At 41.1% G+C, this 23,871-nt stretch overlaps 1 protein-coding gene across 1 annotated transcript in view; it reads right to left on the bottom strand.

Moving 5' to 3' along the window:
* LOC124721410 (protein-serine O-palmitoleoyltransferase porcupine) overlaps positions 1-23,871 on the bottom strand; it is a 130,093-nt gene that overhangs the window by 62,394 nt on the left and 43,828 nt on the right. The window lies entirely within an intron of this gene.

Raw genomic sequence — 23,871 nt, 5'->3', positions numbered from 1 at the left:
CTGCTTGGATTGTCTTCTAAATCACTTATACAGATAGCAGGGGACCTATAATATTACTTTGGGGGATGTCAGAAATCACTTCTGTTTTACTCAATCACTTTATGCAAATTACTACAAGCTGTGACCTCTCTGACAGGAAATCATGAATCCAGTCACACAACTAAGATGATATTCCATAAGCACACAATTTGATTACAAGCCACCTGTGAGGTACAGTGTCAAAAGCCTTCTCGAAATCTAGAAACATGGAATCACTTTGAAATCCCTTGTCAACAGTACTCCACACTTCATGTGAGTAAGGAGCTAGTTGCGTTTCACAGGAATGATGTTTTCTAGATCTGTGTTGATTGTGTGTCATTAGACCATTCTCTTTGAGGTAATTTATAATATTTGAACACAATAATATGTTCAAAAATCCTGCTGCATATCAATGTTAGTAATATTGACCAGTATTTAGTGGATTACTCCTATTGCCTCCCTTGAATATTGGTGTGACCTGCACAACTTTCAAGTCTTTGGGTACGTATTTTTCATTGAGTGAGCAGTTGTATATGATTATTAAGTATGGAGCTATTGTATCAGCATACTCTGAAAGCAATATAATTGGTATACAGTCTGGACCAGAAGACTTACTTTTATTAAGTGATTTAAGTTGCTTCACCACTTCGAGGATATCTACTTCTAAGTCAATAGTTACCACCCATTCTTGAATTGAATTATGGAATATTTATTTCATCATCTTTGATGAAGGAATTTCAGACGGCTATGTTTAGTAAGTCTGCTTTAGCAGCACTGTCATCGATAGTATTTCCATTGCTATCAAGCAGAGAAGGCATTGATTATGTCTTGCCCTAGCAAAATTTACTTTACTCTTTGGGTTTTCTGCCAGGTTTTGAGACAAAGTTTCACTGTGGAAACTATTATAGGCATCTCTCAACTGCTATTGATACTATTTCTTTGAATTCATGCTGCCTCGCAAGCTGCTAGATTTGTTACTGGTAGGTTCAAACACCATGCAAGTGTTATGGAGATGCTTTGAGAAATCAAACAGGAATCCCTGGAGGGAAGGTGACATTCTTTTTGTGCAACACTATTAAGGATATTTAGGGATCCAACATTTGAATCTGACTGCAAAATGATTCTCCTGCCACCAACATACGTTTCACGTAAAGATCACAAAGGTAAGATATGAAAAATTAGTACTCATATGGAGGCATACAGACAGTCTTTTTCCCTCGCTATATTTGCCAGTGGAACAGGAAAAGAAATGCCTAGTAGAGATAGAGGATACTTTCCACCCTGCACTATACAGTGACTTGCAACATATGTATGTAGATGGAGATGCAGAAGATCATCATGTAGCGACCAATGAAGTGAAGCTACAAGACTGGGGTGGAAGAGAGAGTTATGTCAATAACCAAATAGGTGCCATGGGGGAGACTGAAGTGGGGAGGAGTACCATTCACTGTGGAGATACAAATCATGGTCGGTAAGAAGCAGGTCAATCAGAAAGCCTCTACCAGATGAAGTGGTACACACTGGGGATGGTGCACATGGAGATGCCCTAGTAGGAAAAAATGGGAAGTGGGAAGGGGAGTTTTTAAATTAAGGTGGTCAACTCAATATAAATAAGAGGCCTCCTCCTCCTCCTCCCCCCCCCCCCCCCCTTTTCCCTCCTCCTGTCCACATTGAAATTTCTCTACCTGTGTCACGAGATGGTTGATCAGAATGGCCATTGTTTTGGTTTAATTAGATATGCTGATATGCAAAATGTACGACCTGATGCCACCCACTCCAATCAAGGGCTCTTCCCACAGGTGCCACCCAGCCACATCACAGGTCATTTGGCATGATGGCTATTGTCATGCGTCCTGATGCCCCTGGGAGACTAGCATCTACTCCTCAGCATGCATGGGGAGCTAGGAGCTCAGGCATTAGTGGTGTGATGCCTGTGATCTCAGGGGGGCTGTACCAAAAATATAGGTAACGCTCCCATAACCTGAGATTAACTACTGCACTTGCTTTCAAATGCATATACGAGACTAAGCAGGTATTGTACGCACGCGATATTCAACACTTCATGCTGTAGGTGCTATTTAAGGCTTTCTTCCCCGGTCAGGCCACACTATAGAAATAGAATTTTGAGACTGAAGATCAAATCCAGAAGGTGTAATCAAAATGGTGATGTAAAGTAAATGAATGAATGTATTGAGAAAAGAAGGCAGAACCTACGCAGCAGCTAGGTAACATCAAAGGCTGCCATCATGAGAAAGTAAGTAAGTAAGAGAAGGAAGGACAGTCTGAGATGAGAGACTGCAACACAAGAAAGGAAGTAGGCACTGCAATAGCTTTGGGTCCCATGCTCATCACACACGTACTCATGAAAGAGTCATGAGCCCATGAGAGGTTTTTATGTAGAGTTCACATGCCAAGAAGCTCTCTCTCATCAACCAAATTAACGGGCAAATCATACATCAATGCCAATTGATTTTTTTGTAAATATAGTCAAAGTGTTGAGAGTTCATCACCAAAAAAGTAACACAGATGTACTACAACAAAATGTTTTCAGTCAAGATGTATAAAAGTGCTACTTGTGTGTTTCTCTTTGTATGAACTGAAAACAGTTATGCTATACATATTTAAAATTTTATTTGTTAGTGTCAATACTCTGTAGTACTGCCAATAAACAAACTACACACAAAATGTACACAACTTTCTCAAAGTCTCACACATGTTCGGCTATTCTGTACTGACTTTTTAAATTTTTTATAAAACATGTAAGTAAGAATGAAAATGTATGATGAACAGTGTCCTGTCAGTATGTTCATAACATTTGTTTTTATCTACTACTGTGTAATGCATCGTTCATGCTGAAATGTATTACATTAATGTGTCCTTTAAGTTTGCAATTTATTAATTTTTTATTTAATTATATATGGAGAAACAGTTTTGTTTTCATTTCTATTATACACGAGACAACTGTTTGCATTACCACATTTCTGTAAAATCATTATAGTTTTTGTCTTTTTGTTCCATCATATACTGGAAGATTATCTGCAGTGCAGAACGAAGCCAGTTGTTGGCAGATAAAAAGTTGTTAACCAGATGGTGTTTGTTTGTTTATTTATTACATATAAAGGGAACCCATTACCTAGTTTTTGAAACTAGTCATTCCTTTGTCAGGAAGAAGAGAGGGAGATTCTGGGTAAGGATAAAAAGGAACAGCAAGACACTCACTTTCCAGGAAGAGAGAAACCCCACCTGTAGTGAGGTCAAGGGTTTCTATCCAATTGAGCTATAAAATGTTAAAATGACTACCCTATTCTTCCTTCAAATAATTTATGTTTGCAAACTTGAACCAACAATTTTATGGGAGGACGTTCACATTGACTGGAGAGACTATGGCAACATAAAACTTCTATTACAATAAAATTCAAGAAATTGTAAATTTTACAAGGCTTACACATGATAATAATAATGAAACATGTAAAGTGGGGCAAAAGAGGGCAATGTTAAGAAACTGGCACTAATAATTTAAAGAAATTTTTTCAATCACTCCATCATGAATTTATAGGTAAAACCTCACAGTAACTATTAAATCATCATGGTATTAAAGTTTGACTCAATTTTGTATTATGATATCTGAGTATCATGCAGAATATGACGACAAACACCAACAGTCTTAAAAGAATACTTTGCTACAGCATTAGTGGCAATTAGAGATTTAGAGAACATATCTGGTTTCTAATCTCTGTTGTTAATATGTACTACAAAATATATTTAAGGACACCTACAACTAAATTATTCCACAGGGTCTATTCTGCAGTGACAGTTGAGCCTCCTGATCCCCACAAATACTGGCCCTACCTTTCCTTTTGCTGGCATAGGGTGGCCATCCCACAACACTCCTCACTATCACTATGCTGAAGCTGGGCAGAGTGATACTCAACAATTAAATAGAATATGTTTCCAGAAAAATGAAAAATAACAAAAACTATGTGACTCTGGGATGGCTGAATAAACATTTTGTCCTTAGATGTCCGATGCTTTACTATCAAAATCAAGATTGACCAACAAATATGTAACGCTTTACAATTACCCATGCTTTAGGTGATGGATCAACAAGGTATAGTAAATTGTTCAGTAGTTAAAACACTGCCACGCAGTAACCACAATCTAGTCCAAATCCGAAAGCAGGGTCGTCAGTGAAGTACAATACTTAGTACCGAAAACATGATGATTACAGTCACCAATGAACAGACAAAAAAACAAATCCTGGGTACACAGTGTAACTATTTATACAAACATTAAATATTCCAGAATGTACAAATATTTCTTATTTTTGTAATTTTGAGAACCTAACTGATAAATATTTAATGACAAGTAATTGCAGGTGGTCAGGTTCAAACTAGCGACTAGCAGCATGCCAGCCTGTGACCCTAACTGCTATGCCGCACTGCTTGCACTACAGCTTCTGGCATTACTCTCTCCCTGGAGAAAAAGTGAGCCACTGTTTCAGTAGTTCTCATGGGAGCCTACCACAGTACTATAGATCTAGATCTTGTAAAGGGTCCTCTGTATGGCAGAACTGGGAGATCCTCCTGTTCTCATTGTGTTGGCACATTCTCTTCACTATGACTAGCATTGAAGGTAGACCCTCCCATCAAAGCTTTGTGATCATCAAGCGGGTCTTCAGTTTCCTTGAACAAAATGGTCTCATCTCTGATCTGCACCTCAGCATGGGTGGATGTATTGATGGGGTTAGAGAGACCAAACTACGAAGTCATTGGTCCCTTAAACCTTTTTGCATCAAGCCAGGAATAGTAGAGTGAAAGGAAGGACACAAAAGACACATTCTGATAGACTCTATTGTATCTGAGAATCAAGAAAACGAGGAGACAGAAGCAAGTTGAAGTAAGAGATGGGTAAAATAGTGAAGGTGGGATAGGTTCCCCACTCAGAGAGCAGCTAGAGGCCCAGGGGACATGCTATGCAATGGTAGATGCACCCTCTGCATCCAATCGGTGGTTCCACTTGCAAGAAAACTAACAACACAAACAAGATGATAAAATCTGAGAGAAGAAACAATGATTATGAGCCAGTAAACCAATGACAGATGTGAAAGAATAAGAAGAATTAAAACGTAGGAAGGGCAGGAGCCAAGCCAGACCACCACGCCTAGGGAGCCATGGGCCCCTAGGTCAGATCAAGTGACAAGGCACCCCTCCAATCCCTCACGTGGATGAAGAGGCTAATGTGCCATACGTCAAAGAGATCAGTTGATTTGGGGGAGGAGACCAAACAGCAAGGTCATCAATCCCATCGGATTAGGGAAGGATAGGAAAGAAAGTCGGCTGTGCACTTTTAAAGGAACCATCTGGCATTTGCCTGAAGGGATTTAGGGAAATTATGGGAAACCTAAATCAGGATGGCCGGACACGGGTTTCAACTATCATCATCCTGAATGTGAGTCCAGTGTGCTACCCACTGTGCCACCTCACTTGGTATGTCAAAGAGAGAAGTAGAAACCACTTTCACAGGTAAAACATAAAACCAGATTAGTCACTTTGTTGTCGTCCATTAGCAGCAGAGGTAGCTTCTCAGCAAGTTTAACGTATCACAGTAAGGTGGCCAAATTAGGGCAGTGCAATAGAATGTGTGCCATGGTTAGGTAAGTAGCACAGCGGCAGTGGGTGGATCCCCATGGAGGAAGATGTGGCCTGGGTTCAGCTAAGTGTGGCCAATGCGAAGGCGACACAGAACCGTAGATTCTGTGTGAGAAGCACGAAGGAAAGACGGACACATGGTCATGATCTCCTTTTTGGTTTGCAGTTTATATGGAGAAACCAGGGCACAACAATCCTATTCTCCAAGCAGTGGTCAGACTTGAACTGACGACCCACAACACACCAGCCAGTGGTACTAAATGCTACACCACACTGCATGTAGCACAGCTTGTGGCAATATTCGTCTTGCAGTGTTGAAATGGGCAACTGTTAGTTTTATGATTAATGCACTATTCACTGTGTTATTAGAAGTTGTAAAAAAGTAAGTTGCTAAAAAGAGCCTAAACAGCACAGTAGGTTACTTTCCAATTTACTAAAATAGAGAAATAATGCATGTGTCCATAGGCCAGCACACTCACACTTCAGTAAAACTAGAACAGACTCAGAATGAAGTTTTACAGGAAGCCTGAAGAGAGGAAAGATTTTGATGCACTTCTAATGTGAGATATTTTGCTTCAAAGTGCAGTGCGAGACATTTTGAGATTGGCAGGAAATACGATCAAGACTTTGACCAACCATCAGTGTTTACTTCCATAACCACAGTAATTGCTCTTTAATGCCCAACCTAGACTGGCCCAACTGCAGCATATTTGCTGCAACATTTGCCACCCATAGTTGCTGTCAGGTGAAAACAGGAAGTTTATCAACACAGACGACTACTGCCCAGTAATGCACAAATGCACCCCAGTAAAAGTCTGTCTAGTACGTCAATGTTGTTAATAAATAACACCTGAGCAATTGTCCATTTTTAAATATTGGTTTATAATGAAATCTGTTAGTTCTTTAGGTTGAAACATTTCACAGATATAATTTATTAATTTTGTAAAGGGCAACCATCACCACTATAGCTGTGACCTGAAATAAATAATTTTTATGGAAATAAGAGGAATTATAATGTACCTTCGTTACATTCCTGCAGCTGGAGCACCAAATCCTTTAATTTTATCGATTGCAAATGGCACATTTGAGTGCCTTTAATTAGTCTGATTGCAATTTTCCACACTTAAGTGCAATACTTGTAATTAACAAATGTAATAAATGTAAATTATCTCCCCAACCTGGAAAGCATAACAAATCCCATCACCACATACACAAATGGCATGCCAAAAGTACACTACAAAGATTTCACATAAGACACTACTTAATAAAACGAGGAATGGCTGAAAAAAGTACTAAAACCTTTTTCCAGATATAGTGCAATTCGCTGATAACTAATATAAAATAGAATAGGGAATGAGCTAGGAACTCATAGGACTTTAACCTCCACCTCCTCCCCCAATAAATGGATGTGCCTAAAAAAACACGAAAATTTACAGCACATGCTAAAATTGTCTGACAACTGGTTAAAATAGAAGGAAAATTCCTATATATCTTACAGTTGCCCTTGTGTCAGGAAACAAATTACAAGCGTTGCCCAGAAAGTACTGCACCACATTTTTTTCCTCAGTCGAAAACAATGCTACGAATGCAAAATGTTACCTACGTATTATTTTTTGTCTCCTGAGCGAGTGCGTCAAGTTTCCATCACTTCTGACACATGAAGTTGATCAACACAGACGACTATTTGCATGACAGTTTAAAAACAGTGTCTGCAGGTGATGTTCATTACAAGCAATGTGCCGTCACTGAATTTCTTACTGCAGAGAAAGAAACTGTGGGGAATATTGACAAATGCTTGTGTAAAGTCTATGGAGCATCTGCTGCCGACATTAGTGCAGTTAGTCGCGCTACGCATGGAGGGCACAAGGTCATCAGAAGGCAGTTCAGCGAAGCTCCACGATTTCCAGCAGTCGGGGAGACCATCCACAGCTGTCACACCTGACATGTTGCAGCGAGCTGATGTTGTCATTCATTAGAACAGATGCATCACATGGAAGACATTTTGAGGATGATGAGGAGGTGATTCACACAGTGAAGCACTGGCTCCACCACCAGGACAAGGATTGGTACCAACAGGGCAGACACGCCCTTGTTTCACACTTGACTAAGGCCATAGAACGGAATGGAGATTACGTGGAAAAATAGGGTGTGTAGATGCTCTCGTGTGTGTAATTCTCATTATGTTCAATACAGAATTGTTGAAGAAAAAAAATGCTGTGCATTACATTCTGAGCAACCCTCATACACCTGGTTAAAATACAGGGTGACCTAAAGGTCTGTTAACATTTGAAAATTCAATACTTTGTGGAATAATGTAAGAAGAGAGGTAAAAACTGACACATACTCTTGAAATGACATGGAGCTTTACTGAAACAAATAAAAAAAATAAAAAAAAAAAAAAAAAAATGTGCACACAATGACCAATTTATGGTACTTCACACGATAAAAAAACAATAATTAGCATGACAATTTATTTTTAGCAAAGATTATGTTCTTTGTAACAAATGCTTAACATGTTGGCCATCACTCGTCAACAATACCTGTAGCTGAGAGACAATGTTGTGAACAGCACAATCTACATCTACATGGATACTCTGCAAACCACATTTAAGTGCCTGGCAGAGGGTTCATCAAACCACCTTCACAATTCTCTATTATTCCAATCTTGTATAGCGTGCCAAAAGAATGAACACCTATATCTTTCCGTACGAGCTCTGATTTCCCTTATTTTATTGTGGTGATTGTTCCTCTCCATGTAGGTCGGTGTCCACAAAATATTTTCGCATTCAGAGGAGAAAGTTGGTGATTGGAATTTCGTGAGAAGATTTCGTCGCAATGAAAAACGGCTTTCTTTTAATGATTTCCAGCCCAAATCCCGTATCATTTCTGTGACACACTCTCCCATATTTCGTGATAATACAAAACATGCTGCCTTTCTTTGAACTTTTTCGATGTACCCCGTCAGTCCTATCTGGTAAGGATCCCACACCATGCAGTAGTATTCTAAAAGAGGACGGACAAGTGTAGTGTTGGCAGTCTCCTTAGTAGGTCTCTTACATTTTCTAAGTGTCCTGCCAATAAAACGCAGCCTTTGGTTAGCCATCCCCACAACATTTTCTATGTGTTCTTTCCAATTTAAGTTGTTTGTAATGGTAACACCAAAGTATTTAGTTGAATTTACGGCTTTTAGATTAGACTGATTTATCTTGTAACCGAAATTTGATGAGTCCCTTTTAGCACTCATGTGGATGACCTCACACTTTTCGTTATTTAGGGTCAACTGCCACTTTTCGCACCATTCAGATATTTTTTCTAAATCGTTTTGCAGTTTGTTTTGATCACTTTATTAGTCGATAAATGATAGTGTCATCTGCAAACAACCTAAGACTGCTGCTCAGATTGTCTCCCAAATTGTTTATATAGATAAGGAACAGCAAAGGGCCTATAACACTACCTTGGGGAACACCTGAAATCACTTCTGTTTCACTCTATGACTTTCTGTCAATTACTATGAACTGTGAGCTCTGTGACCTCTCTGACAGGAAATTGCAAATCCAATCACATAACTGAGACAATATTCCATAAGCATGCAATTTCACTAAGAGTCACTTGTGTGGTACAGTGTCGAAAGCCTTCCGTAAATCCAGGAGTACAGAATCGCTTTGAAATCCCTTATCAATAGCACTTAGCACTTCATGTGAATAAAGAGCTAGTTGTGTTTCACAAGAACGATGTTTTCTAAACCCATGTTGACTGTGCATCAATAGACCGTTTCCTTTGAGGTAATTCATAATGTTCGAACACAATATATGTTCTAAAATCCTGCTGCATATCGACGTTAATGATATGGGCCTACAATTTAGTGGATTACTCCTACTACCTTTCTTGAATATTGGTGTGAACTGCGCAACTTTCCAGTCTTTGGGTACAGATCTTTCGTCAAGTGTACGGTTGTATATGATATTTAAGTATGGAGCTAATGCATTAGCATACTCGGAAAGGAACCTAATTGGTATACAGTCTGGACCAGAAGACTTGCTTTTATTAAGTGATTTGAGTTGCTTCACTACTCCGAGGATATTTACTTCTACATTACTCATGTTGGCATCTGTTCTCGATTTGGATGCTGGAACATTTACTTTGTCTTCTTTTGTGAAGGCATTTCAGAAGGCTGTGTTTAGTAACTCTGCTTTGGCAGCACTGTCTTCGATAGTATCGCCATTGTTGTAGTGCAGAGAAGGCATTGATTGTTTCTTGCTGCTAACATACTTCACATATGACCAGAATCTCTTTGGATTTTCTGCCAGGTTTCGAAACAAAGTTTTGTTGTGGAAACTGTTATAGGTGTCTCGCATTGAACTCTGCGCCACATTTTGAGCTCCTGTAAAGGATCGCCAATCTTGGGGATGTTGCGTCTGTTTAAATTTGGCATGTTTGTTTTGTTGTTTCTGCAACAGTGTTCTAACCCGCTTTGTGTACCAAGGAGGATCAACTCTGTCGTTTGTTAGTTTATTTGGTATAAATCTCTCAATTGCTACCGATACTATTTCTTTGAATTTAAGCCACATCTGGTCCACACTTATATCATTAATTTGGAATGAGTGGAGATTGTCTCTCAGGAAGGCGTCAAGTGAATTTTTATCTGCTTTTTTGAATAGGTATATTTTTTGCTTATTTTTCGAGGATTTGAGGATTACAATATTCAATCTCCCTACGACAACCCTGTGCTCGTTATTAAGTCAGGATTATTTGCTGCTAAGAGGTCAAGTGTGTTTTCAGAACCGTTTACTATTCGCGTGGGTGCATGAACTAACTGCTCAAAATAATTTTCAGAGAATGCATTTAGCACAATTTCGAATGATATTTTATGCGTAACTCCGCAATTAAACATGTATTTTCGCCAACATATTAAGGGTAAATTAATGTTTGAAACCAAACTCAAGTTTTCTTTGAACCTTTCAGCAACTGTTCATCTGAACTAGGAGGTCGATAAAAGGATCCAATTATTATTTTATTCCGGTTGCCAACAATGACCTCTGCCCATACTAACTCACAAGAAGTATCTACTTCAATTTCGCGACAAGTTAAACTACTTCTGACAGCAACAAACACGCCACCGCCAACCGTGTTTAGCCTATCTTTTCGGAACACCTTTACGTTCTTCGCAAAAATTTCGGCTGAGCTTATATCCAGCTTTCAGTGCCTACAACGATTTGAGCATCAGTGCTTTCTATTAGTGCTTGGAGCTCTGGTACTTTCCCAACACAGCTACGACAATTTACAACTGTTATACCAATGGTTCCGGTATCTGTGTTCTTCCTGCACCCTTTGTGGCTGTGGCCCTTCTTGTGTTTTCCCCGAGACCCTCTAACCTAAGAAACTGCCCAGTCCACGCCACACAGCCCCTGCTACCCGTGTAGCTGCCTCCCGCGTATAGTGGACACCTGACCTATTCAGCAGAACCCGAAACCCAACCACTCTTTGGCGCAAGTCGAGGAATCTGTAGCCTACACGGTCGCAGAACTGTCTGAGCCTCTGATTCAGACCCTCCACTCGGCTCTGTACCCAATCGGTCCTGTCAACTATGCTGCAAATGGTCAGCTCTGCTTTCATCTTGCAAGCAAGACTGGCAACCTTTACCACTTCTGTTAGCCACTCGGAACCAGAGAGAATCTCTGCATACTAATAGGTATGGTGAGAAATTATCATCAAATGATGTTTTTCAGCATCCTCAATGAAGTTGGATGATCACAGTAGACTTATGACGTCACGTAACCCACAACCAATAATCACAAGGCCTGAGGTCTGGGGACCTGGGAGGCCAAGCATGATGGAAGTGGCAGCTCAAAATGCTATTCTCACCAACCTATGTGTGCAAAAGGTCTTTCACATGTGTAGCACTACGGGGTACAGCACCATCCAACATAAAAGTTGTACCTTCCAGTAGATGTTTATCAGCCAGGCTAGGGATGATCTGAGTCCCTCTCCCACTACAGCTCATTTTATACAATTCTCCTGCAGTGTCACTGATGTGTTGCTGTCCAGTGCCACTGTTGGCCAGTTTTTGCTCTCTTTTCTTTATTTCAATAAAACCTCACGTTATTTCAGGGATGTGTGTCAGTTTTTACTCTTTGCCTCCATTATTCCACGAAATGGTACATTTTTCAAATGTTAATGGCCTTTGGGTCACGCTGTATGTCATACTGAAATTGATCTAACCAGAGATGGAAGCTGCAAGTCAATGGGTAATGGTCTGTACTTTGCTTGGCAAGTGTTATTTACATCACTGTGGCTGACAGTCAAGAGCTCATCAGACATGTTCTGCTATGATAGATTTTCACACACAATATTTTGCACACCGAACATACTACTTCTAACAAATTTTTAGCTGTTCAATCTGATGAAATTGGAAGACATTATCAAAAGTAAAACAACTGAGTAGCTGCAGGTATTCCCCTGCTTAAACCAAACAGCATGTACAGGGTTTTTTTGCTAAATGGTGAAAAACTGCACGAAATGTGCCCCGAGAGGCTAAGAAGCAATAAATGTCATATGGAGATATGGCCGGAAGTGCATTCCAAAAGAGGTACATCAACTTGAAGCTAGAGATAAAATATCTTTGACAGTGTAGGATTCAATGATTGAAAGCACACATGGTAACACACTTGACAAGTGGGAATGTTCTATCAGCACTACACTGAGGTGACAAAAGTCATGGGATACCTCCAAATATCATGTCGGACCTCCTTTTGCCTGGTATAGTGCAGCAGCTCGACATGGCATGGACTCAACAAGTTATTGGAAGCCCCTGCAGAAATATTGATCCATGCTGCCTCTACAGTCATCATAATTGCAAAAGTGTTGCCAGAGCAGAATTTTGTGTATGAACTGACCTTTCAATTATGTCCCATAAATGTTTGATGGGAGTCATGTCAGGCAATCTGGGTGGCCAAATAATTCACTTGAACTGTCCAGAATGTTCTTCAAACTAATTATGAACAACTATGGCCCGGTGACATGTTTGCGAACATGAAGTTCATGAATGGCTATGAGTGGTCTCCAAGTACCTGAATATAACCATTTCCAGTCAATGATTTGTTCATTTGGACCAGAGGACCAAGTCCATGCCATCTAAATACAGTCCATATCATTATGGAGCACACTACCAGTTGCACAGTGCCTTGTCGATGGCTTGTGTCCACGGCTCCATGGGGTCTGTGCCACAATCTAACCCTATCACCAACTGAAATCGGGACTCATCTGATCCGGCAATGGTTTTCCAGTCTTACAGGTCCAACTGACATGGTCACGAACCCAGGAGAGGGACTGCAGGTGATGTGCTGTCAGAGAAAGCACTCGTCAGTCGTCCGCCGCCACAGCCCATTAACGCTAAATCCTGCCCCTATGTCCTAATAGATACATTCGTCATACATCTCACATTGATTTCTGTGGTTATTTCACACAGTGTTGCTTGCCTGTTAGCACTGACAACTCTACGGGAACACCACTGCTCTCTTTCGTTACGTTAAAGCCATCGGCCACTGCGTAGTCTGTGGTGAGAGGTAATGCCTGAAATTTGGTATTCTCAGCACACTCTTGACACTGTGGATCTCAAAATACTGAACTCCCTAATGATTTCTGAAATGAAATGTCCCATGCGTCTACCTCCAATTACCATTCTGTGACCAAAGTCTGTTAATTCCCGTCATGCAGCCATAATCACGTCAGAAATCTTTTCACATGAATCACCTAAGTAAAAACGACAGCTCCGCCAATGCACTGCCCTTTTATACCTTGCGTACACGATACTACCACTATCTGTATACGTGCTTATCACTATCCCATGACTTGTCGCCTCAGTGTAGTGTTTTATCTCCATACTCAAGAGGACAGTGAGTTGGAGCACCACCATGTTGTAGCCACATTACCCTTTGTACCACCAAAGGTGTATCTTCCAAGCAGGGGAGGCACGGTCAATCACAGGAGGCGCACATATGCCTTGCATGCAAGGCACTGTGGAAGGATGACTGGTCCCACACGGCAGTCGCCAATAATCCCTGCCCAAACATTGATGCCGAACTGGTGCCGACGGTTTCCAGCCACGAGACCACGGAGATTCCTCATAGCCCACAAGTGGTTGTGAAAGTTGACAATACCACCCCTTGTGAAGGTAGCCTCACCTGTTAATATGATGGATGAAATACATCCCAGCACTATGTGTAACAAATGAGCAACTAAACCATTGCCATGTGGTTGTGAAGGTTGACAATACCACCCCTTGTGAAGGTAGCCTCACCTGTTAATATGATGGATGACATACATCCCAGCACTACGTGTAACGAACGAGCAACTAAACCATTGCCATGGAGGCAAGTCCATTAGTAATAAAGTCTGCACATGTTGTAAGTGATAACAGATAGTGGCACTTGTCATGGAGAATGTTCCATATCGTTGTCTAGCTTATCCCATGTCGGCAGGCCACTTGCCTGGCTTGATACAAGGGTCACTGTCACAGATCTTTTATCTCCACCTTCAAGTGTGTGTATCTGCTCTGGAACAGATTTCCAGCCATACATCTATCAAAGCTTTTTTGTTCCTTATCCTATCAGGGATTGCATTCTGCAGTTTGATCCATTTAGCAAAATCGCCCTGTATAATTGCATTGTTAATTGCCACCAGTAAAAGACTTGCTTTGTTGGTGCCCCACAATTTTCATGATTTTGACTGTAACAAACTGATGCCAGTCTTCATCTTTGGCATGTTAGTGTAGAAGGTGTCACAAATTCAGCTAAGTAAAACATCCGAGCATTTCACACATTTACAGTATTTGCCAAGAATTTTCCTTTGTGCCAACCTGCACATTTCAGATATGTTTAATTCAAAGTTCTGTATTCAAATATTTTACTGTTTTGGTTGTTATTGATTGTGTGAAGACTTGCATGCAACATGGTATTGTGACTTTTCAAACATCTATGTCACGCAAAATTCATACTATATTTTCATTTGTAACTTAATTTTTATAAACTTTTGGCAACATTACTGTCATTCAAAATCAATTATTCTCTAACTAAACTGGAATCTATTGGATACAAGTGGAGCACAACAAGCATTGAATATTCAGATGAAAGTAGGACAGCAACCAGTCACAGAACCCATAATTTATTGTAGATCTAGATTTTGACTATATGAGTCTCCGTCCCTTATATAATTCTCGTAAAAAAAAAAATTAAAAAAATAAAAAAAAAATAAAAAAATCGTTCACCACAAATTTCTATATTATTATGTGAATAAATGTATATTTTTGTGAATTTTGAAAGTTATGAATGTTGTTTATAACATATTTTGCAGTAAATCAGCATCTGTGATTTACAGTTACTGTGGCATATACAGTAAAACCACGAATTAAAGAACTCGCTTTTAAGGAAATTCCAATTTTAATGAATATTTCCGTTGGTTCCGGTGAAACTCCCAGATGAACAATCTTATTTGTCCCTGATTAAGCAAAAGTCCGCTTTTACGGAACAAACATGAAACATTTTGTAAACTGAAATCCAGTTTTTACGTAATTCCTAATATACTCAAGTGAGTTTCTGATTTCATTTCACACGCGTCGAGTGTCACAATTTAATAAACAATCAATTGAAACAGTCGACACGTACGTAGATTATAGTCAATAACTCGACTTCCCACACGGTATGTCCACCATAATTGCCAGTTGTAAGGGCATGCTGCAGAAGTACGCACTTTTGGCTCTTTTTACCAAAATATAGGGACGGATTTCCGATCCCTCTGTAAAACGCCAGGATTTTTTTTGCCCAAAAGAAAAATTACAAAATAAGAAATTAAGAAAGAAAAAGTTGCCAAACTGTAAAAATTTTAAACATTGTGTAAATCTGTCACCATTCCGTACGGCAAGTTGGCCTATAACGGCCCACCTCAGGGACAAAACAAGAATCAGAAGGTAAGTAGTTTAGTTAGTCTGGGGAGGATGGACGTGATTGTCGCTTAGCGTCCCTCGTGCTGATGAGCTGCGTTCTCCTTGGGTACAAATTAAACAGAAGTAACATAATCGGGAATGCGCATTCAGAGGCAATCGTTTTCAAATGCAGCACTTATTTGCAGCAAAGAACATAAATGAAAGTTGTTGGAAAATAACGCAATGATTGGAAGAAAAATAGCCGCCGTTGAGGAAACCCAAACGCTAGAAACAAACGCGAATAGAAGAAAATCAATGCCAAGTGCTCCGAATGTGTCCGACATGCGACGACCGAAACCAGGTTCTATCACGCAACTTTTAGCGCGCCTACTTCCGGACCACTGTTGCTTGCACACTTACATTCTTCCGCGGCGGCGACTGGGTTTCTTTGTTGTGCGTTCACATGTTGAAAATAACGGATAAACAGCTCAAGTAGATCAGTTTAGTTCCTTTAGCCTTAACATAAGCTTCTGAAGTTTCTTTTTTTGGGTGTAACTAGTATTACTATTTTTTTATTAGGGCTTCAGCACCGAAAAGGAAAAGCGAGATACAAAACAGGAACAGTCAAAGCCGAAAACACAAAGTTAGGGAAGTGTGGCAAGAGAAGGAACGGTTTAAAGGGTGGTTAAGTGCAGATCCCAAGAACAGTTGTGCTCGTTGCAGGGCGTGTGTATTAGTTTGTGTGCTGGAAGAAGCGAACTTGTGAAACACGCAGATCGCGATTTGCTCAAATATCGAGTGTCACAATTTAATAAACAATCAGTGCATTCATCGTGGGTGCATCAACCTACTACAAGCACCGGAAGTCATGCTCGAAGACACCAAAGCTGCTGAAATTAGATTGGCGACAGCATGTGGTGAGTGCTCACTATTCTCATCAACAATAGATCATATAGGTGTGTTCATAAAAGACATTTTCGTTGATTCTAAAATTGTCCAAAACACTCGGCGGCCTAGAATCTTTGGGTCCGTATGGACTTCCAAAGCGAACGAAGGGATTTTTCACATGTCGTGTAGGGACATGGTCGAAAATGAGTTGGCAGCACTGATGTCACATGATAGCTCTTTCCTCGTGCGCAATCACAGACGCACAGGAAGAAAAGGGTATGCACTAAAATTTGCAGAAAGAACACATGCACGCATGGGCGTGCACTGAACCACGCGTTGCCTCACTGCGCATGCAGTCTGCGCGGTGCTTATTCCCGGAATTGGAAAATACTCAATGGATGTTCTTAGTAGTTACGTGAAGGTTAATTAATTTCCAATGTGTCATTTGCATTTTATTTTATAAAAAAAAACTTGTCCACACATCTTTATTCATGAAAGATTACAAGTTATATACATTAACATCCTCGGACTTGGCTAATTTGGGAATTTCATAGACGTCACAATCCACTAGAACGGAGGTTGTGTCTTCCAATTTTGTATTTTTTGCATCAATGTCCTTCATTTCTATTTATTGAAGTTTGTTGAGGAGCTACATATACCTCATCATTTTTTTGTTCTGATGTCAGACTCCTCAGCTGTATTGAAGAGTCACCATAGTAAATATTCGTCTACAGTTTTCATACACGTTCCCTAAATTACTGGCTTAGTCTTCTCTGTTTTCCTACTTAGAAACTTACGATATCTTTACAGTAATACGATCGGAGACTATTTAATACTTGACGCTCACGGCACCACATATCAAATTACATTCAAATAATCTTTACAAGCGGTGTTCCAGACGACTTTTCTTTCTTGTCATCTATAAAATTACGGGTGCTTCCTTTGGAGTCAACGGATATTATCGCACATAAATCACTCACTCAACACACTATACAATGAAACACACTCATGGGCCCAGCTGCCTGTTGTCTTCTAAAAAGTGAAAATATTCTCACCGAAGGCGGGAAGCACAGAGCTTCAACGCACGGCCTGCATTCCCGGGAAATTACGCTTGCTCGCGTAGCTGGGGTGTTGGAAATATATGGGCAAAGTTGAACAGAAGAAAGGCATCGATTGGACGTATCTTTGTAGCGATACCGGCAGATGAGATGAAAGAATTGGAAATCTATTTCCACACGTCTTAGGTCACACCATCAAAGTCACTGAGTCTACAATGCGCTCAATGTGTAGCCGTTTGTTATGGTGTCGAACATTTCAATTAAACCTTTGCAGAATTATGACCTGCGAACGTTGAAAGCTTACAGTTTAGCAAAAGCTGACAATCATCCGTGCGTCGATGACAATCTTCGCATAGATATTTCCGACACGGCGAAGAAATACGATTTAGCCCCGTATATATGTGCGGCATATTGCAAAGTAGGGAAATGTTCTTAAATAGCGACGCTAGCGATTCCCGTGGATCCAAAACGGAGGAACATTCGCATGACAATGATGTGGAAAATATTCTTCTAATGTAGTTTCAAGGACTGAAGTGGAAGCATTCCTGTAAGCGGAAACACTGCAAGAGAAGGTTCGTGAAACCGCTCTGAAGAACAACATTGAACATTTCGGTGCATCTAAAGGCTGGTTGAATTGTTTTAAAAACATCATAATCTGTCCTTTCAAAATGTAAGTGGATTGTGAGACTCTGCTCATAGGAAGTGAAAACTACTAGGAGAAAGTTATATTGCCACGACTGATACAGGACTATGACATGAGACATTTTCAACACTGATGAAACAGTTGTCTCTTATAATTCACTTTCTGCAAAATTATATTCCTTTTAAGGGAGGAAAATGCCACGGAGGCAAAAAATGTAAGAAAGAGCGACTATGCTAGTCTGTGCAAATAGTGAGGAAGCGAAAAGTTGCCTCCACTATTAATTCCCTGATGTTTACAAACCATAGAAACTCTACTTTGTACTTATAAGTACAACAGTGGACCCTGGAGAGGTCACAAATCTACTTCTTCAGGCCCTTAGATGCCATGATTGGGGCAGCCAGAAGGAACTCTTACTTATGATTGATCTACATACTGTACAGCCCAAGGAAACAAAAAGGATTTAAATGTTGCGTTTCGTCCTCCGAACTGTACAAGTTATTTGCAGCCTTTGGACCTGGGCATAATACAGAGTAGCAGTTGCGCAGAGGTAAATTTCATTCACTGGGACGAAGGAAATGATGACTCTCAGTCTTTTACTGGCTATGCGTCTGTTTGTTGCTGCCTGGAATTCTGTAAAACAACAGACTTGTGGCAACTACAACGGCAATAACATCGAATTTTGAAAATAACGAAGTCGAGCGGGATCCATTTTTGGACATGCAAGACTTTCCTGCGGAAATGGATTGAGGTGTCGAACTTGTTTGTAAGTTGTTTTCTCCGACGCTCTCTTAGCGTTAATGATGTTACTTGTGCAAATGTGCTTGTTCGGGTTTATGAGTAATAAAGTAGTTACTGTGTGTTTGAATGGTGTTGATAGTACTTGTTCCAACCACCTATGCGTTAATTACAGCGGTGACCCCGCCTTCGATTCTTCATAACAGAGTTTTTCGATGCTGGGCAAACATGGGATATCTGCTCACAATGGCACATCTATATTAACAGCAACAACATGAGTTTCTTCCTCTGAAGGAAGAATCAAACGGAAAACTTCACACTATCAGTATTTCAACAACACAAGAAGACTCAAAATCAGAGAGGAAATGAAGTGGTGACTATTAATTTCATGGACCATAGTGCTAATGGCAGACCAATTTGTGAACAAATCGAAACACAGTACCTGTGTTATAGTGTGGATGCAACCATGTATCAGGGTGCCATGTATAGTGAACACTGCAGATATGCACAGGTGGGACAATTTTACAACCGGCCAGTGTTATTGCAATAGACAACCGCGCTGGAGTCTACCGCGCCAGTTCATAACTTGACGTGGCGTGATGTATGCCCCAATGACTCAACCGCGCCGGTATTAACTGCACAGTCGTGTGAAATGTGCATCGGGTGTCCAACCTCGCCGCGAGCTTGTCAGGAATTTTCGTCGCACGAATCTGACAATGCAATACCTCTCCCGTGTGTGATTAGTGCTGGGCAATGGCGAGTGGGAATCACTCCAAAGACACCAGCATTCAAATCTACCCACCCAAAGACTTCGTTTCAAATAACTGAATTCATTTTACAAATTTATGGTGTGGTGGGCGATACACACAAATTTGTAGCATTGCTAAACAATTTAGCCACACGTTCTCCTATCATTACCGCCGCTCCACCTACATCAAACAAGTTTGAGATGATAAAAAAAGCATTATTGCCACGACTTTCGCTGACACATCAACAACAAATATGCAACGTCTTGTATGAAGAGGACCCCGGAAGCAGAACACCTTCAAAACTGTGGCAGCACGTGAGGCGCACAGTGCAGTCCATATACAGGGTCATTACAAATTATTGAAGCGATTTCACAGCTCTACAATAACTTTATTATTTGAGATATTTTCACAATGCTTTGCACACACATACAAAAACTCAAAAGTTTTTTTAGGCATTCACAAATGTTCGATATGTGCCCCTTTAGTGATTCGGCAGACATCAAGCCGATAATCAAGTTCCTCCCACACTCGGCGCAGCATGTCCCCATCAATGAGTTCGAAAGCATCGTTGATGCGAGCTCGCAGTTCTGGCACGTATCTTGGTAGAGGATGTTTAAACACTGAATCTTTCACATAACCCCACAGAAAGAAATCGCATGGGGTTAAGTCGGGAGAGCGTGGATGCCATGACATGAATTGCTGATCATGATCTCCACCACGACCGATCCATCGGTTTTCCAATCTCCTGTTTAAGAAATGCCGAACATCATGATGGAAGTGCGGTGGAGCACCATCCTGTTGAAAGATGAAGTCGGCGCTGTCAGTCTCCAGTTGTGGCATGAGCCAATTTTCCAGCATGTCCAGATACACGTGTCCTGTAACGTTTTTTTCGCAGAAGAAAAAGGGGCCGTTAACTTTAAACCGTGAGATTGCACAAAACACGTTAACTTTTGGTGAATTGCGAAATTGCTCCATGAATGCGTGAGGATTCTCTACCGCCCAGATTCGCACATTGTGTCTGTTCACTTCACCATTAAGAAAAAATGTTGCTTCATCACTGAAAACAAGTTTCGCACTGAATGCATCCTCTTCCATGAGCTGTTGCAACCGCGTCGAAAATTCAAAGCGTTTGACTTTGTCATCGGGTGTCAGGGCTTGTAGCAATTGTAAACGGTAAGGCTTCTGCTTTAGCCTTTTCCGTAAGATTTTCCAAACTGTCGGCTGTGGTAGGTTTAGCTCCCTGCTTGCTTTATTCGTCGACTTCCGCGGGCTACGCGTGAAACTTGCCCGCACGCGTTCAACCGTTTCTTCGCACACTGCAGGCCGACCCGTTGATTTCCCCTTACAGAGGCATCCAGAAGCTTTAAACTGCGCATACCATCGCCGAATGGAGGTAGCAGTTGGTGGATCTTTGTTGAACTTCGTCCTGAAGTGTCGTTGCACTGTTATGACTGACTGATGTGAGTGCATTTCAAGCACGACATACGCTTTCTCGGCTCCTGTCGCCATTTTGTCTCACTGCGCTCTCGAGCGCTCTGGCGGCAGAAACCTGAAGTGCGGCTTCAGCCGAACAAAACTTTATGAGTTTTTCTACGTATCTGTAGTGTGTCGTGACCATATGTCAATGAATGGAGCTACAGTGAATTTATGAAATCGCTTCAATCATTTGTAATAGCCCTGTATTTTCGGAAGGCACTTTACGGAGAATATGGCTGCAGAAGCTTCCACCATTACTGCAAGCTATGGTTATTTCAAGTGTGCATGAGACTACAGATATCAGAGTACACTTGGCTAACAAACTGCATGCAGTATCGCAATTACACAAGGAAGTGGGTTCATAACTTAGAAATATTGCTAATACTATACAGGGAGCCATGTTGCCACAGCAAGAGTAGTAGTTTGGAAGAGGTACGAACACTTACGAACTCTCACCGGGCTGTCAGTGTGAGATCCACGGAGACGATATAGAATGCCGATCAAGCTTTAATGGAAGCAGCTGACTCCACCCGACTGAAGACTGTTGACCCAACGTTCTTGGCCTTGCATGGAAAGCGTATCAACACATCGGGTAACTGCGGTTCATGCCGAAGGACGTATGTTAATTTCACGAGAATTCGGAGCAATAGCACGCAAATGTATTTCCCCTTGGAATTTCACATATCAGCAACAACATGTCTGCAGCTCGTGGTCTCGCAGTGGCGTTTTTGCATCACGAGCACGGGGTCCCGGGTTCGATTCCCGGCGGGCTCAGGGATTTTCACCTGCCCCGCAATGACTAGGTGTTGTAGTGTCGTCTTCGTCATCGTCATTCATCCCCATTACGGTCAGAGGAAGGCAACCTCAACCTCCATTGTCCTCCTTGCCTAGTCCGGCGGTGCGGGTCTACACTCTGTCAAGAAGCATGGGACTTCATTTCCATTCCAGCAACAACAACATTGGTGCGATGGACACCAAGACTAGAGAGGAGTGCAGTCTGCAAGGTGTAAAGCATCAGGATAATATTTCGTTTTTCAGCTTAGGGACTCGACAGCGTACGTGGGGGATAGGGCGTCTGGTTGCTGCTAGTAGGGGGACAAAGCAGGTATCAATGCACATTGCGGGTTACCTACATCAGGGGACAAGTATACATTCATGGGCAAACCTATTGCTCTCTTTTGATTGACAAGTCCTTAAACTATTGTTCCCCACCCCTCCCCCTCCTCCTCCTCAATCTCTCCCTCCATCTCCTCCTACACTATATCAGGGAACTCGCCTCTCCGATACAAGCACACTTTTGATATCAATTTGATTGACTAATTAATTAGATCGATCAATTAATTAACTCCTCCCCCCTCTGGTAAATCACTCAACTCTCCCCTCGCACCCACACCCGAAAATTGGCGAGGGAAAGACTCAGTTGATAGGCCATTTGGAGGGAAATCGAATGCAGTGTACGAAATATTGTTTAAACAATTTAGACCTGGGCCGGCCAAACGCTGCACAGTGTGCAGACGTGCGGAAGTGCTGCACGTGTGCGACAGCGACATCTGTTATTAGACCTGTGTCCTAAATGAACGGCGGTACAAGCAAGAGCGCAACATACCCAGTCTCGTTTACCCCTGGTGACCGTAACTTGAACAGAGAAGTACTGAGAAATGGATGGTACTGTGAAAAAGCAAAGGACGGAAGATCTATGTTGTCAGACGTTTCGATCAAGCATCAGTGATGAAAATCTCCCGCAACTGCTTGCGTTTGTCAGTGAGCCGTGCTTTTGTGCCCGATATTAACTATATCATTTCTCATGACCAGTGATAAACGTGTTTGGATTTATTCCTTTCATAATTAAAAATTATTGTTTACTAACTGTGCATTATTGCCTCATTCTGCTCCATGTTACATTATTATCAGGAAAATTGGTCATTAAACCGATTGTTGTATACTTACATTTAGGGCCTTTTTTTTATGTGTGAAGGGCTACGCTCAGCTGAAGTCCATAAAACATAACATTCATCTAATTGTCGGTTATTATACAGATTTCACACGGAAATGATGAAAGATATAACAATAATGGTACAGGTCATCATCGAGAGGTCTGCGGTTGTCATTCTGTTACGAGGTCAGTGAGGCAGAAATTATGTGGGTGTAACTGATGGCACCGAGAATTAGTTATAGGAAACCTTGCATTGGTTTAATGTTATTTGAAATCGTCACTAAGCTTCGTTGGAAGTCGCTACGTGCTCTCTTTCTTAAATACTAGATCAAAAACATTACGCGTATTTACGTGCCGTCAGTCAAGCTGCCTTAATAAAAACCCACGGTTGTTAATTGTATTACTTGTCTTACTGGGTTAAATTGTTAACATAAAAGTAGACGTCTCAATGAGTAGACTGTGACAGTATTTTAAACGTTTAATACGCGAAATACCTTCCCATGGTTGACTTGCAAGCTGTGGAAAGAGCACTAGAATGCGCCGGTACAGAGTATCTCAGCAAGTGGATAAAGCGACATCTGTGCGTAGGAACATGCACTACGTGAACGCTGACGGCTGCGGCGTGCACGCTGTGACCCGGAAGTTGCACATGTGCAGGAGCACCGCACGCGTGCAGAATTTCTGGCCAGCCCTGATTTAGACAATATATTTTATTTATTTATTTAAAGAATTTGATGGGAAATCGATTGCAGTGTATGGATTACTTTTTAAATAATTTAGACAACGTGTGGAATATTATTATTTAAA

Source organism: Schistocerca piceifrons, chromosome X (genome assembly GCF_021461385.2).
Source record: "Schistocerca piceifrons isolate TAMUIC-IGC-003096 chromosome X, iqSchPice1.1, whole genome shotgun sequence".
NCBI lineage: Eukaryota > Metazoa > Arthropoda > Insecta > Orthoptera > Acrididae > Schistocerca > Schistocerca piceifrons.
Note: the sequence above shows the minus strand (reverse complement) of the source record. Positions and strands in the feature narration are given on the sequence as shown.